Here is an 18,205-nt window from a genome sequence, read left to right as displayed (position 1 = left end):
TTTCCAAAAGCAAGAGGCCCTCTGTATCTCCAAATTTAGACTCATCTATATGATTTGCTTGCCTACGATATTTGGCTATATTCGTCAACGAAATCAGCTTAAACAAAGCCAGAAATTCGAAGAAGTACAAAATGTGTACTTCAATAATATAAGTCAAAGTGAAAAAATCGCATGCGATAATAAATATGAAGAAATAAAAAATTGTATCAAAATACTACAAAATCTATATTAACATCATTATTGGCATCTTTTTAGGCGATTTTTTAGATTTTATTCTTTTATGCTAAGAGGACATTGTAACTTCGCCGGGATTTAAAATATTCGCGGTTTAGTAGAAAATGTTACTTTTATATAGCACAAATGTTATGATCTACTTCACCCACTAAATATTACCCGATGACCATCAAACTTGGAAGGCTTCTGGTCAGCCCTAAGCTCCAGCCCCATGCTTACTTCCGCGTTGATTGGACTATAATTGCAACTTGTAGAGCAACTGCAAAATCAGGAAAATTTTCAGATTTATGTCCATTTCGACCCCTAAATATTATGGGATCATCTCCAAAAGCAATAGACTTCTATTCCGGCCCTAGTCCCACCTCCATTCTAAGATCGGGCCATAATTGCGACCTGTAGAGTGTTTACAAATTAACATGAACACACGGACGGACATATATAGCTAGATCGACTCAGCTTGGCGAGATAGGAAGATCCATATACACTTTCCTATGTAGGAAGCCAATATTTCGAGGTGTTACATAATGTTTGGCCCAATCAAACTTATCATACCCCAACATATATTGTTGTAGGTATACAAAAGACTCTTCTGTATGAATTTGAACTGTTGTTTTCAAACTTGTTATATAATAACTTAAATCTTAATAAACTATTTATTCCCATGACCGAAATTTCTTTAGAAAGACCCAACTGAGTTTTCCCTAGCAATTGATTTTTTCAATAAATTATAAAAATAAATAATAATAATAATAATAATAATAATAATAATAATAATAATAATAATAATAATAATAATAATAATAATAATAATAATAATAATAATAATAATAAAATTAAATAAGCTATTGCCATTTATCAGAAAATTACGATGATTTTCTCTTATTAAATGTTTCCTTTTGCTTCTCTCTTTCAATTTGGTTTCAAATCTCTTCTATCAACATGTTGTAACTACTTCGCCCCGAAAACTCTCTTTGCTGTGGCTATGAAAATTTTTCAAAACACTATCTCTTTGCTTAAATACCAACAAGTTGTAACAATTTGTTGATATCTCTAGTGCTCTGCTCAAAATTCCTTTTTCTCTCTTATTCTGCAACACACTCTTTCTCTCTGACTCCTAGAACAAAATGTTTCCAATTAGAATTATGTGTGGCCCAGTAAACACCACAACATGTTGCTAGAGTCACAAACCTCCTTGTTGGGACATGGGCATCCTTTATGTTTGATACAAAATATATGTGTGGCTATATTGGGGTGTGTGTGTGTGTGTTTCTGCCACATTCAACACGAAGTTATGACGATGTCCTACTCAACTCTGGATGACTACGAGAGATACACACACACACACACACACACACTATCAACAACAAACCGAAACGAATATGCAACGCGACTCGACTTTACTCGACGCAGCGTTGACGTTGACAACTGACAGCGACATCGGCAACGCCATCCGAGAAAACACAAAGTATCTCTGCTCCAAATGAAAGATTTTCCTATCTCAGTTTTCAGTTTATATTCGTGTCTCGTCTCAGCAACAACGGTCGTCGTCGGTGCTGGGTCTTTTACGCTCGATTTTCAATTTCTTTCCACGGCCAGAGGAATAAGAAAACAGAAAAAAAAATTCAGGCACACACCGAAAACATATGGTCTCCTTTGTATGTGAGTGAATTGGTGTGTGTATGTGTATAGTGTGAGATATATATTTATTTTCTTGTGTGCTTGGGGATTGTTTTGAATTGTTGTTGTTGTGACATTTTTTTTTTTTGGAGACGACCCGTGCTTTTCCTGTACATTGTGATATGTGTCGCCAGCTAGTGAGTGGGGTGTAGGTGAGTGAGTGTGCCTTTTTGGGGGGACATAAATGAGTGACAAAAATAAAAAAGAAAAAAATAGTTTGAAGCCCAAAAGAAGTACTTCAAACCTGAAGGAGAGCCCCTGGGCTCATAAAAACCAAAACACAACTCCGTAATCAAATGAAAGTGAAATAGAATTGTTTTTTTTTTCTTGGTGTGCGTGCCTATGTGTGTTTGTTTTCCATCAAAGAATATTTACATGGGAGAGTGTTATTTTGGTCCAGTGTAAATAGGTGAAAGGCCTTCGCTCGCCCTCATACCACCCAGCCACTATTGTTATTTTGTGATGTTATGTGAATGCTTGACATTCTGAAATAGCAAAGAAAAAAACCTATGAATATTGAACAACAAATTCGAACTCCTGAATCTTAAGAGATCACCTGCAACACAAGAAAAATAAGTAATCCATGCTGGAGAATAGTTTTAAAGGAGTATTTTTTGAGAAAAAAATAAATGCAATGAATTAATAAAAGTTTGTAATTATCGGTCGTTGGCATATCGGTTGGTCGTTTGTTTTGGTCCTTGGTACCTCTTATGTTTTGTTTGCTAAATTTGATTTTTTGCCATCCCCGCCCTCCATGGCCACATGTTGGTCCATTTGTGGGTATGAGTGTGCAAATGAGCAAATATATGTTTAATTCGATCTCTTTAGCCTAAAGATCCATTTTCTTTTCGTTTTTATTTATTTTTTTTTTTGGTATTAACAGAAACCGAAAAACCCCACAAAACAACATTGTCATCTGTGTTTGTGCGTAAAACAAGCGAGTGAATGAGTGAGTCGGTCGATTGTTTCTTAAAAAAAGTTTGCCGAGAGTTTAAAAATAAACAAAAAACAACGCACTGCCTGCCGGCCCCTTAAAGTGGAAATCATGTTGTAAAGATAGATATTCTAAGAGCAAACAACAACAACCAAAATTGGGGACAACAAACCAAAGCAAAGAAAAAAAAAAAACAAGAAATCTCAAAGAAAAAAAAAAAAAAAAAAGAAATACCCCAAAGTGGAAAATAAAAGCAGGCATTTTACACTAAATCATCACAAAATTTGATTATGAAGCAAAAACAACAACATTTTCCCTCCAACATCTTGGAAAGGTTAAAAGTTTCTTAAATTAGCAAAATTAAAAAAAAAAGAATCTCACATAAAAATAGCTATGAGAAAATAAACATCTTCAAGAAAAAAAACATAAATTCTAAAGGAAAAAAATAACAAAAAGAATTCCATTAAATCAACACCAACCAACCAACAATCCAATGGAATTCCCCAGAGTAAAACATAAAACGAAATATGGGCAATTTTCATAATTCAAATTAATTAACAGTCATAATTTTCGTTACAAAATCGCCAACAGCAGCAGCGGCCATTTACATTCTAGATTCCGCGTTGTTTTTTTCAACCAGTGTTTTGTTTGGCTCAAATTTATGTGCGTCAATAAGTGAATATAAGTGTTCTTGTTCTTGTTGTCATTATTGTTATTATTGTCATTCCAGTATCATTTATAATACTTAAGGGGAATCAAGCCAAGTGTCTGTTATTAAGATATCACACACACACACACATTCATCTTTACAAAATAAATACATACATACACACAATCAGTGTAAATTACAAATCCCAAGTTACCGCCAACCTCATTGGAAATCCTCAAACCTCAAATCAAAATATCTTTAAGGAATATTCAATTATTCAAATAAAGAGGCAAAAAGGAAAAAAAACCCAAAAAAGTGTGAAAAATAAAAATCCAAAAAAAGATAATAAAAAAAATCAAATTTAATGCTAATATCAGCTAAACCATAAAAAGAGAAATACGAAAAAAATCCAAAACCAATTCCCCTTAACCAAAGAATAGTGAATTTCCATATTACAACAAAAATCAAAACCTAGCAAAAAGCAAAGAGTGTAAAGCAAAAAATTGATTTCCATATTAAACGAAATAGAAAAAAAAAATCAACGAAACAACCAAACACACGGAATTCATAGCCGCTCTTAGCTGGATCAGAGCATACTTTTCCCAAAACATGGAGTTATTTTCAAATGGATGCCAATAACATTGGATAAGAGTTTTTTGTTTAGAAAAAGCATCTGTAGACAGCAGAACATATGAGGTGAGTTTTACTAAGTATGAAACTTCTTTCGAAAAATACTGGAACAAGTTCAATAAGGATATGAGTTTAAACAAGAAAAAAAACTGTAAGTTCGGCCGGGCCGACCTTTTAATACCCTCCTCCATTTGGTACAAATTTGGCAATTTCCAAAAAAAAAAAAAAAAAAAAAAACAAAAAAAAAAATAAATAAAATAAATAAAATAAAATAAAATCCGTTTAAAATTCTGTTAAAATCTTAAAAATACCAAATGCCTAGCGAAAATAAATGCGAAACTTGACGAAAAATCTATTTAAAATGTAGCTAAAATCATCAAAATACCGAATATAGGGGGTACCGTTATATGGGGGCTATACGAAGACGTGGACCTGCACAGACAATTATCTGGCATGGGCTGAAGTATCCATTACGAACTTAACATGCGAAATTTGAAACAATCCCGGTAAATAATGTCCCTAAAATCATAAAAAATACCGAATATCGGGGGGGTACGGTATATGGGGGCTATACGAAGACGTGGATCTACATGGTCCATTTTCTGTTCTATGCTGCGGTATCTATTACGAACTTTAAAATACTAAATTTGGAACGATTCCGTTATATAATGTAGCTAAAATCATCAAAATACCGAATATCGAGGGGTACCGTTATATCGGGGCTATATGAAGACGTGGACCTACATGGCTCATTTTTAGGATGTAGGATGTAGTATCCATTACGAACTTCAAATACCAAATTTGAAACGATTCCGGTAAATAATGTCGTTAAAATCATCAAAATACCGAATATCGGGGGGTACCGTTATATGGGGGCTATACGAAGACGGGGACCTGTACAGATAATTTTCTGTCTTAGGCTATAGTATCCATTACGAACTTCAAATGCCTAATTGGAAACAATTCCGGTGAATAATTTCGCTAAAATTATCAAAATACCGAATATCGGCAGGTACCGTTTTATGGGGGCTATATGATAACTTGGACCTACATGGCCCATTTACGAACTTAACCTGCCTACTGACAAAATATACATGTGTGCAAAATTTTAGCCTTCTATCTCAATTTGTTTGAAAGATAGCGTGATTACAACAGACAGACACACGGACGGACATGGCTAAATCGTTTTAGAATTTTACGCTGATCAAGAATATGCACACTTTTTTGACATGAGTATTTCGAGGAGTTACAAACGGAATGACAAAATTAATATACCCTCCATAGTATGGTGGAGGGTATAAAAATGTAGAAAAATCTTGACTTATATATCAAATTGTTCGATAAAAGCAGAAGAACCAATCACGGAATCCAAATGCTGAATTTTAGGTAATTCCGTTAGTAATTGAGATAATTTCGAATATCGGGAGGTATAATTATTTTGGGGGCCATAAGAAAACGTGGACTTGTATAGACAATATTCTGCTACAGGAGATAGAATCCGTTATGAACTTTAAATACCGAATGTTAAGCTATTCCGCTAGAAACTGGTTATAGGAAGGTACAACTATGTGAGGTTGCAGGAAAACGTGGACCTATAAACGCAATATTCTGCCACAGGAAATAAATACCGAAATACCGAATAGGAATTATTATTACTGTACTAAAAACAAAGTAATAGTAATAAATATAATAACAATGACAAGTCAAAAAGCAGTACGTTCGGCCAGGTAAAACTTTGAATACTACCAATATTTGAAACCAATTTGGAAATTTTCAAAACAAAAACCCTTAAAATCTTAAAAATGATGGAGTGAATGATGTGAATAATGTATCTAAAATCATCAAAATAACGAATATAGGAAGTACGGTTATATGGGGGGTTATACTAAGACCCGGATCGGCATGTGAAATTTTCTGTCATAGGCGGCAGTACCCATTACGTACTTCAAATAATTCTGGTGAATAGAGTCTCTATAATCATCAAAATACCGAATAAAGCTAGGTACCGTACGGCATAGACAATTATCTGTCATAAATCAATGTTCCCATTAGGAACTTCAAATACGAAATTCGAAACAATTCCGGTGAATAATGTCACTAAAATCATCAAAATACAGGATATAGGGAGTTACCGCTATATGGGGGCTATACAAAGACGTAGACCTACCCATTACGAACTATCATTATGAAATTTGAAACGATTCCGGTGCATAAGTTATATAGGGTCTTTAACTAAAAGTGGACCTATGCAGTCCATTTTCATTATCAAATGTTTGGCAGACGAAACATATATTTGAATAAAATTTTATCAACCTACTTCGATTCGTTCGGAAGCGACAGTGATTTACGCAGATGAATGCACAGACGGGCTGTCATCGTTAAATCTACATAGACTTTTATCCAGAGAATAGTCGCAGTATTTTAATAAGTAGACATATTTTATTTTTTGTGGGGCAGGCTTTTCTTTATTTTGTACAGGGTGAGAAAAAAAAGCTGCAACAAAGCCAAATTCCATACTTTTTAATTGAATTAAATGAATGCCAAAAATGTCGGAAATATCATAAAATTTTAGAATAAGTTTAGATTTGTTCGAATTGGTCACCTTTGGCACGAAATGTGGCCTTCAAACGGACAATGAAACCGTCAGACGCTGCCCGAATGTTCCTCTGCGGTATTTTGACTCATTCTATCGACACTTTGGTATTATTTAGTGCCAACCTTGCTTTCCAAAATACTCCAGACACAATAGTCCAACGGATTGATATCCGGAGATTTTAGTGGTCATTGTGCGCTGGAAATGAAGCGAGGAACCTCATTTTGTAACCATTCTTGGGTGGCGCGTGCTGAGTCCTGCTGGAATGTCCAAGGTCTGCGGCCAAAATGTTTGCATGGCCAAGGCTTTAATACACCCTCCAGAATATTTTCGCGATAATATTCGGCATTTATTCTGATGCCACGGTCGAATAATTCAAACGGAGAGCGACCATCGGGCCGAGCTAATTTTTCAATATTTGCCGAATGGAATATTGCGATATGTTCAGCTTGCGAGCCATTTTTCGGCCACTGCGACTGCAGGTTTCGATCAAGTCGCTTCTTTACTTTTCCAACCATTTCTTCTGATGTTGCTGTTTTCTTCCGTCCACTTCTTTGACGTCTGGCTACGCTACCAGCATTGCGGTAACGAGCGATGGTACGAGACACCAAAGATTTATTCACATTTAAATGCTGGAGTGCTCTAACGATAGCCACATGTGGTTTTCCAGCCAAATGTAAAGAAATCACACTATCACGCTTCAAATCCATCACGAATAACCTTTTTTCTGGAAAAATCTCACTTAAATGCTTTTGTACGCTTGTAAACAATATAATGAGCTATCACTGGAACAATTTTAACAGTTATCGGACCAGTGGCTTAGAAAAGACAGCGGTATGAAGTTGGTTGGAGTATTTTTCATCTCACCCTGTAAAGCCGAGCGAAGTATTCTATGTTCATGCCTTACCCAAGAAAGATAAGAATATTGGTATGGGCAAAATTTCAAAACAATCGAACATTTATGTCAATTTTAATGCGAAATCATACATTCCATATTCATCTCAGGATATATCCCATCTTCACAGCAGATCTTGTGTTAGTAGAAATAATGGGATGTTTGAAATATGAAGAGAACCGGGTGCCTTTTTCGGATTTTATAATCGTTTTGGTTATTTAAAACTTTTGAACCTTTGTGGGAGAGGTAGCAGAAGCAATGGTTCGATCTCTACCATCTTTATAACACATCCTGGGCTGATAGAAATATTGAAATTGTGACAAGTCCGAATGGAATTGTGTTAATTTGGCGTTCTACGAGCTTCATGGATATTGCAAATGTTGACCCTGTGTGTGGGAGGTATTAGAAGGAGTAGACCGATATATTCCATCTTCACACCAGAATCTAAAACCACAATATATAAATGTTTGAAATTCTACTTGAACTTGGAGATATAACATCAGAATCCGAGGAACCTCCAAAAATTTTAGATTTATTATGCACATATCTATCGATCGATTAAAGATACAGTCGCGATATGTATGTCCGATTCTAACGAAATTTGGAATGAGTGAAGGAATTTAGTACACAAATATATTGACAAATTATATTGAAATAGGTTAAGATTTGGATGCAGCTCTCATACATATTTTCGGCCGATTTCATATGTTTGGTGCACTAAAACGATATGTATGTCCGATTCCAATTAAATTTGGAATGAGTTAAGGAATTTGGTACACAAATATATTTGGATGCAGCTCTCATATATCCGGTTTAAATTGGATTCCTCAGAATGAGTGACGGAATTTTGTACACAAATGTATTTGACAAATTGTTTTGAAATAGGTTGAGTTTATTGTATTGAAATCAGTGATAGTTTTCATATATATTTTCCTTATTTATGCACCAAACACAACAAGTATGTCCAATGAAATTCAGAATGTGTGGCGGAATTTGGTACGAAAAAGAATTTGCCCAATTATATTGAAATCGGTTCAGATTTGGATAAAGCTCCCGTAAACACGTTATGTATCCCCAATTTTAATAGAATTTGGAATGTGTGACGAAATTTGTTTCAAAATAAATTTTGCAAATTATATTGAAATCGGATGAGGTTCGAATATAGCTCCCATATATATGTTCGTCCGATTTCACATATTTCATGCACCAAACACGATATGTGTGTCTGATTCCAATTAAATTTGGAATGAGGGATGGAATTTAGTACAGAAATGAATTTGCCAAATTATATTGAAATCGGTTCAGATTTGGATATATCTCCCACCAAACACGATTTGTACATGTTAGAAGTACATGTTGTATGTTAGATTCCAATGCAATTCGGAATGAATGTCTGATTTTAGTAGAAATTAATTTTGCCAAATTTTATTGCAATCGGTCCATTTCCAAAAGATCCAAAATCAAATGGAAATGAAAACCAATTGCAGTGTCATCTGAATAAAAACAAGTAAAAAAGCTGTAAGTTCGGCCGGGCCGAACTTTGAAAACCCTCCACCATTTGGTACAAATTTAACAATTTTCAAAAAAAATAAAATCCCTTAAAAATCTGTTAAAATCATGAAAATATCTAATGTAGCCGTGTATTAGAGTCTATACGACGATGCGGACCTGCATAGGCAACGTTTGTCACAAGCTATTACAATATTGAAATACGAAACTTGAAAAAAAATCTGTTTATAATGCACAGGCAATTTTCTGTCATAGGCTGTAATTTCGAACTTCACGAACTTCAAATGCGAAATTTGAAACAATTCCGGTAAATAATGTCGCTAAAATCAACAAAATACCGAATATCGGGGGGTACCGTTATATGGGGGCTATATAAAGACGTGGACCTGCACAGACAATTTTACGTCATAGGCTGTATCATCCATTACGAACTTCAAATACTAAAACTGAAACAATTCCGGTAAATAATGTCGCTAAAATCATCAAAATACCGAATATCGGGGGGTACGGTATATGGGGGCTATACGAAGACGTGGAACTACATGGCCCATTTTCTGTTTTATGCGGAAGTATCTATTACGAACTTCAAATACCAAATTTGGAACGATTCCATTGAATAATGTCGCTAAAATCATCAAAATACCGAATATCGGGGGGTACCGTTATATCGGGGCTATATGAAGACGTGGATCTACATGGCTCATTTTTTGACTTAGGATGTAGTATCCATTACGAACTTCAAATACCAAATTTGAAACGATTCCGGTAAATAATGTCGTTTAAATCATCAAAATACCGAATATCTGGAGGTACCGTTATATGGGGGCTATACGAAGACGTGGACCTGTACAGCTAATTTTCTGTCTTAGGCTGTAGTATCTATTACGAACTTCAAATGCCAAATTGGAAACAATTCCAGTGAATAATGTTGCTAAAATCATCAAAATACCGAATATCGGGAGGTACCGTTATATGGGGGCTATATGATAACTTGGACCTACATGGCCCATTTACGAACTTAACCTGCCTACTGGCAAAATATACATGTGTGCAAAATTTTAGCCTTCTATGTCAATCTGTTCAAAAGATAGTGTGATTACAACAGACAGACGGACAGACAGACAGACGGACCTGGCTAAATCGTCTTAGAATTTTACGCTGATCAAGAATATATATACTTTGTTGGGTCTGACATGAGTATTTCAAGGAGTTACAAACGGAATGACAAAATTATTATACTCTCCATAGTATGGTGGAGGGTATAAAAACGAGTTTATATAAGAAACACTCATCCTCTTCTTCGACCTATCCCCCTAGAATAGCTTACCTAACGTTTAATTGGTAAATTGATCTTTGTACTATGGTACTCACTCTTTAATTTCCAGTAGTTTTGCTTTTGAATCGCGCTCATCATTCCGAATCTGTTATCGTTTTATAATAGGATAATAATAATCTGGATCCATTTCCATCGCTATTGTACTATCCTGCCCATTACTCTTTTCAAAAAAAAAAAACTATTTTAAATAGGTTCAACAAAATCCCAAAGGAAAAGTTAAACTAAATTTGCCTGTCATTAAATTGTTCAACGAAAGAAAATTCTACAAATGGCATATTTACATTTGAATTTTCCGAAAACTCCTTCGGTAACAAATTTAACACTTCTTTCAAACAATAAGTTGTGTAAGTGTGTCTGTCTGTCAGTCAGTCTGTCTCTCTGGCTGCCTGTGTTTGATGTGCTATTGAATTTAAACCAGAATCTAGTTGACTAACTTTTTGGGGGGTAATTAAATAAGAGCCATTGTCTAAACTAGGAATTTATTACCAACCCCCCCCCCCCCCCATTTCACCCACACTTCACTTTTACTTTTTCGAAAATGCTGATGGAACACAAACTCGTTTGCATTTTCTTATTTAATTTTTTCATATTTGGAAAATGAAAATTCTTTTTGGCAATATTTTGGGAATATTTCTGTATTTTACTTTTTTTTTTTGTTGTACTGAAGCTGAGTAAAATAAAAAAAAAGTTTTTAATTATGGCAAAGTTGAAATCCTAGACATTAAGGAGGAATGAAAGAAGAAAAACAAAGAAAATTGGCTAGAAAAAATAACTTTAAAGTATGTTGAAATAAATTGGAAAATATTTAGAAATATGATGGTGGTATTATTTTTTAAGATGGAGATTTTTGTGTACTGGTATTCAGTATGCGAGAGGGGGATTTGTGGCAAAATTAAAAAAGTTTTACTCGAGAAATTGAAAAATGTTCCAAACAAGCAAATCTATCAATAAATAAATTAAATTTTATAAAAAAACAAATAAAACAATTGTTTTCAAAACCTCCACTCCAATCACTGAAAAATGATTTCTGATTAAAATTTTTTGTGGTTTAAATTTTTTGAATTTATTAAATAAATAATTCATTTCCAATTCACATTCAGTTTCACAGCCATTTAACACTTCATTTTATTAAAGTTTGGCCATCAGATCGAATTTCCCATAAATAGTTTCAATTTATATTGCGTTTAAGTCCATTAAATACCCTTAAACTTCAAAAAGTTATATGGCGTATGTGAGTGGGTGTGTGTGTGTGTGTGTTTGGGAAAAATAAAATCCATATTATTAGATATTGCACTTTATTGTTTTTTTTTTTCAGTTTTTATTTCTCTCTCTCTCTCTCTTTCTGTTCTATAAATGACAACCATTCATTTGGTTGGTGTTAATCGGCTTTGTCTGCTAAAATAAACAACAGCAATATTTTGTTTTATTCGTTGCTTTCTTTTTGTTGTTATTTTATTTATTTATTTTTTTTGGCAAAGTCAGAAGCTATCATTGAGAGGTAATTGTCATTCCCATGGAGAAAAATTGTTGTTGTCATTTTTTATTATTCATATATTTATCGAAATGTGTGGCAAGTGGCACTAAAATTTTGAAAATAAAACAAAAGACTCAAACAATAAAAAATATAGTTGAACAGATATTTACGGTGAAATTGTTCCATTTATCATCTCTAAATGAATTTGGAAATGAAATGAAATAAAATAAAACTCCCCTAATACAATCAGTATGGAAAACAAACGATTTGAAGATATTGTGTGCAGCGATTATCAGAAATATTGAATGGGGTGCACTATGTGCAATATTGATTAGAAGATGTTTTATTTATTCTGTTGCCAGCCCGTATCTTTAGTCTTTTGTATTTATTTTTTATCCGGCTCATATTAGTAGCATAATTTTTTACAATAAATAGTGACTTAATACTTCATAGAAACAAATACCCATGGCAAAAATTTCAATACATATGCACGTACCGGTCGACCTAAAATGTTGAACCTGACCCTATTTTTCTTTCATAGGCTTGGGAGTAAGAAACCAAAATTTCCATTGAAATGAGCTGTAATTTGGAATTTGCAATGTTTAGAAAAGCGTCTACCTCATAATTGAGGACAGAATGATTTCAGAATTATCAAAGTTAATTACTATTTTACAACCATAACACCTCAAAGTCTATGGTTTTGATCATAGTTAAAATCAATGAAGGTTGTCTGGCAATCGGTTAAAATCGTTATAGATCGGTGGACCTGGGAGGTACTTTTATATGGGAACTACATTAAAATATGTACATATATTGACATTTTTCTGTAAGATGGTTCTCTACTCCCAAATCAGTTGAATAACATGGTCAAGACACTCGAAATAGGTCAAATCAGGAGGTACCTTCGAAAAAATCAGGAGGTACCTCGAAAGTTTTTCTGCGAAGAGGTTTTCTACTTCTTTAGCAGTCAAGATGCCAAATAAGAGCCAAATCAATGGAAAATGTGATCAAGACCCCGGAAAAACTGAAATCATGGGATACCTTCATATGAACTAAACTTATAATTTTTCGAAGAGATATTTCATATTATTATTTTGAAAAAAAATTTAAAAAATGGCTGAAATATCGTGAAATCGTGTTATACCCTTACATGGGAACCATACCAAATCGTCACCCGTGGGACTGTATCAAATTTTAGAACTCTATATCAAATATTTTGCTTGCCCTGGGAACCCAACGCCCTTTTGGAGTTTGATATAATATTATACATTTAGAATTTCCCAAACCCCAGATTGAGTCTTGCCCAATGTCATTGCTCGCTATTGCAACTGGACCCCAGGTGCGTGCGGAGTATATCCTTTTCTTACTAAACTTTCAGTTCGATCTAACATTTTGTATAGTCCGCATATTGCGATTCAATTTAATAAGATAAGTCGAATTGAAAAAAAAAAAAAAAAAAAAAAAAATCGTATAAATGAAAAATTTTGTAAAGGAAATATTTTTAGTTTCATATTTTCATAGAACAAGAATTCAGGCCCAGATCTTGTGATGATAGCAATATTTCGATGTGCCAAGTTTGGAAGGAATCTGATGATTATATTACGTTTTATGAGCATCAGCATCGGAATCGGAGTTATCCATCCAAAAAGTGGACCAGTTATATTGGTTTCATTGCTGTTTCAGTGAATCTGGATGGATGTAATCAAAGATCCGTATCATATTTTACAGGTCTTTCCCAATTTACTAATTTGTCTTAAAATTGGTATTTATAGGTCATAATCGGTTTTAGATCCAGTGGCGTAACATTGTATATAGAGGGTGAGATAAAAAAAAAAACTGCAACAAAGTCAAACGCCATAATTTTTATATTTTTTTTTAATTTTATTGAATGGAAGTAAAAAATGTCGGAAATAGCATCAAATTTAATAATAAGTTTAGATTTGTTCGAATTGGTCACCTTTGGCACGAATTATGGCCTTCAAACGGCCAGTGAAACCATTACACGCTGCCCGAATATTGCTCTACGGTATTTTTGCCCATTCCCGGTGAAGCGCTTGCTTGAGGTGATCGACGCTTTGGTATTTTTTAGTGACAACTTTTCTTTCCAAAATACTCCAGACACAGTAGTCTAACGGATTGGTATGCTTAGATTTTTGTGGCCATTGTGCGCTGGAAATGAAACTAGGAACCTCATTTTGTAACCATTCTTGGGTGGCGCGTGCTGAGTGAGATGGTGCTGATTCCTGCTGGAATGTCCAAGGACTGCAAATTGTTTTTCGTGCCCAAGGCTTTAATACACCCTCCAGAATATATTCGGCATTTATTCTGATGCCACGGTCGATTAATACGAGGTGAAAGCGACCATAGGCTGTTATGACGGTTCACACCATCACTATGGCAGGCCCTTGAGTTCTGGGTCACATTTTCAGCTGACCTCTTTGGCTAGTAAACACGATCATTTTGTTTGTTTACAAACTGTTGGACAACGAACGTTTCTTCATCGGAGAAAATCAAATTCGGCAGTTCACCACTTTCGGCCAAGTGAAGCAACTCTTTAGCCTATTTTTGAATCTATTTTCTTTCTCTTACGGTTTAAGTTCTTGCACTTTTTGGAATTTCAATGGCTGTACCCCGAGTTCATTTTTCAATATTTGCCGAATGAAATATTGCCATATGTTCAGCTCACGAGCCATTTTCGGCCACTGCGGTTTCGATCAAGTCGTTTCTTTACTTTTCGAACCATTCCTGCTGATCTTGCTGTTTTCTTCCGTCCACTTCCTTGACGTTTGGCTACGCTACCAATATGACGGTAACGAGCGATGGTACCAGACACAAAAGATTTATTCACATTTAAATGCTGGAGTTCTCTAACGATAGCTACTTGTGGTTTTACAGCCAAATATAAAGAAATCCTTCTATCACGCTAGAATTCCATCACGAATAACTTTTTTCTGGAAAATTCTCACCAAAATGCTTTTGTACCCTTATAAACAATATAATGAACTACAACTGGAATAATTTTAACAGCTGTCGGACGAGTGGCTTAGAAATGACAGCAGTCTGAAGTTGGTTGCAGTTTTTTCGTCTCACCCTGTATAGGTCCACGTTTTTGTATAGCCGCCATATAACGGTACCTCCCAATATTCTATATTTTTATGATTGTTTTTTCATTTTTCCACGGATTTGTCCAAAAAAATTGGTATTTGTAGGTCATAATGGGTTCTAACTCCGGTGGCGAAATATTGTATATATAGGTCCACGTTTTTGTTTAGCCCCCCATATAACGGTACCTCCCGATATTCAGTATTTTGATAACACATTTTTCCATGGATTTGCCTAAAAATTAATATATGTAGTTCATAATGGGTTCTAGCTCCGGTGGCAGAACATTGAATATTTAGGTTCACATATAAAGATAACCACCGATATTCCGTATTTTTATAATCCTAATCACCTTTACCTACGAAATTGTTTCAAATTTGGTGTTTAAGTAGATTTGGGAGACGACAATCTTTGAAGTATAAAATTGTTTACGGAGGTTCCTGTTTTTTTGGTATGGCCCCATACAACGGCCTCACCCACTTTATGGTTTTTGAAAAGTTGAACACAATATCCAAACGGTCTTACTGGTATTTGTAGTTTAAGGTGGAACTCGTTTGAGTTCAGATATTTTTATATAAAAATGTTTTCTTTGCCCAATGGTGGAGCGATTTAAATTTTCGGCTCTGCCGAACTTTATGTACATGCTTAATATGAAATTTTTAGCTTGAAAGTTAATTTCTAGTATTGTTGATCAATATTTTCAACATTTTTAAAATTTTCCTATAAGATTCAAACATTTGTCTGGATGTTTTGAATGACTAATTGGTGTGATATTAAATTTGTTAAATAAAACAAATTTCTTCCCTCAACCCCAATCAAAGACCCAACCATCAAATTCAACAAGTTTATTTTTCGGGTATTTACTTTCTTCTCAAATCCCTTCCAGTGATTTTCAAATAGATTTGCTAATAATAAAATACCTGGGAAATTTGGAAAAAAATTAACCCACAATAAAAGACTTTGTGAACTACCACCAATGTCCGTGGTTATTTTAATCTATTTCTCTACCCATTTCTTTTTTCACAAAATCCCTTCATTTTGGTATCCTGTTGTTTATTTTGAGATGGTAAAAACAAAACAAACAAGAAGAGCAAAAAAAAAAAGGGAAGGATATCAAGGTGCTGGGACTGCTGGTGCTGTTCATGATTTTAAAACGGAATAGTGATTAAGGTAATACAAGACCCCCTTCCCTTGTAAAAATGTGGTGGGGATAATGCATAGTGTTGTAACGGTGGCTGTTGATGACTATGGCGGTGGCAGGTTGTAAAGACTGCACACAACAACGGACGGCCAATAAAAAAAATAAATAAACAAACCCCGAAAACTTGTTCAAAGTCAAAGCAAAATGATTCATTAACATCATCAGCAGTTGATGAACAGCAAAAAAAAAAAAAAAAAAAAGAACGACTAAACCTCGAAACGTTTGACTAAAACTAAAAATCTCTGTACGCAGCAAAACCTTTCGAAAAACAATCCCAAATAACCGACACCAAACCCCTGACTAAACTGAAAATATTCTACCCCTTTCCACACCCTCTAGCCTTGACTGGGATAGTCAAACTTTCGACAGAGCAGCTATGGGGAAAGGCAACAATAACAACACAATAAAAGCATGGCATTTTTGCCGTGATGATGGGTGGCCACAATAGAGAAACTGAACGCCAACAATGTTAGAAATATCAGCATTTGTGGACTTAGTCATAATAACAACAACGACAACAACACCGGCAACAACGCCTCCAACAACATGGACATTTTAATAAAACGACACGATATTTTTGTAAAGTGAATAGTTTTAAGTTTTGCATTTTCTAGTTTATTCCGCTGAGACAGAGAGAGGGTGAGACACACAAATAGTTGGTTGCTTGCAATGAAGTAATGGGGAGGGGAGAGAGCGAAGGGGACAAAACATCCAACACGTAACCATGACACAATCTCAAAATATCCTCCAAAATGTCCTGCTTGTCTGTTGCATGGCTGCCTCAATGGTGTTGCACAAAATCCACCTAATAACAAAACGTATCAAGTTTCGCCCGAAACTTCTAGTCTCCTCCAGACTAGCAGTGAAGGATGGAACTGTAAAAATGTAACAAAATATCAACACAAAAAATGTATGTCCTTTGTGATTTTTTTGGGGAGTAAGTTTCTCTGTGTGAGTGTGTGAAATACTCTATGCCAAGAGAGAGGACCGCCATAAAGTTTTTCAGCTTGCCCATAAAATTCTATAAAAATTTATATTTAATTTTAACGCACACTCACACACACAACTGACGAGGGGGCTCCTTATTTTGGGAGCATCCAAGGAATTTGTATCCGAATAGATAGATAGCTAGTAATAATTTTCGAGGGATTTATTCACTCCTTTTTATTTGCAGGTAAATTTTTCTTGGAAATAGAGTTTTGTTGTTCTGATGGCTACTACCCAATTTTGGGAAAATTTTCTCACAATACCAAAAACAAAAAAGGATTGATGGTGGACATTTTTTCCTTCGCCCTTTTTTTTTGGTTTTAATTATGTCCCTTTTAAGGAACTCGTTCGTTTTTCGTTGTTACAAAATTGTACTGAAACCTTTTTAGAGACAATATAATCCCATGATGAACTTAATAATAATTATTGTGGATTGTTTTTTCTGGGGACACATTCCTTGAAATTGGGTTAGAATGGAATATGCTTGTCAAGTCATAAATTGTTACTTAATTTTCCAAAAAAAAAAAAAAAAAAAGAGAAACATTAATGGAAATGTTGTAAATTTGTATTCAGGTGAAATTGAAAGAAATTTTGCAGAATTGGGTTAATAGTCTAGCACCTTTTAAAATTCATGAATTGGTATTGGTACAGTGACCTTTAATAAAATGCCAAAACTTTACTTCATTTTGGCTCATACCAAAAACATTATAGAATTTGTGTGAAAAAGAAAACAAACAAATATGTTCTCAAAAAAATAATAATAATAATTAAATAAATAAATAAATAAATAACAAAAAATAAAATAAAAAAAATAATATTTTTTTTATTTTAATTTGGCTCGAGGTCAGTAGAATAAAAAATGTAATTATGTTTCAAAATGGTATTTCCAATATTTCGATCGGCATCGATGATCACCATCAGGGATTGAATTTCGGTATATTATCAAAAACAATTTTACTTCCACATCACCTTACAGAGATTAGA

At 34.4% G+C, this 18,205-nt stretch overlaps 1 protein-coding gene across 9 annotated transcripts in view; it reads left to right on the top strand.

Moving 5' to 3' along the window:
• Positions 1–1,751: 1,751 nt before the first annotated feature.
• The window catches only part of LOC109612281 (uncharacterized), a 518,415-nt gene continuing 501,961 nt past the window's right edge, over positions 1,752–18,205 (top strand). For 6 of the 9 annotated variants that reach the window (XM_059129597.1, XM_059129594.1, XM_059129592.1 and 3 more), the window contains exons 1-2: positions 1,752–1,905; positions 2,795–4,190. The gene's annotated coding sequence lies outside the window, so the exon portion shown is untranslated. Of the gene's footprint in view, positions 1,925–2,794; positions 4,191–18,205 lie in introns of all 9 variants that reach the window. The other 3 variants (XM_059129591.1, XM_059129590.1, XM_059129589.1) reach the window with 3 other exon arrangements.

Source organism: Musca domestica, unplaced genomic scaffold (assembly GCF_030504385.1).
Source record: "Musca domestica strain aabys unplaced genomic scaffold, Musca_domestica.polishedcontigs.V.1.1 63, whole genome shotgun sequence".
In the NCBI taxonomy this organism is placed as follows: domain Eukaryota; kingdom Metazoa; phylum Arthropoda; class Insecta; order Diptera; family Muscidae; genus Musca; species Musca domestica.
This window is presented reverse-complemented; position numbering and strand designations above follow the sequence as displayed.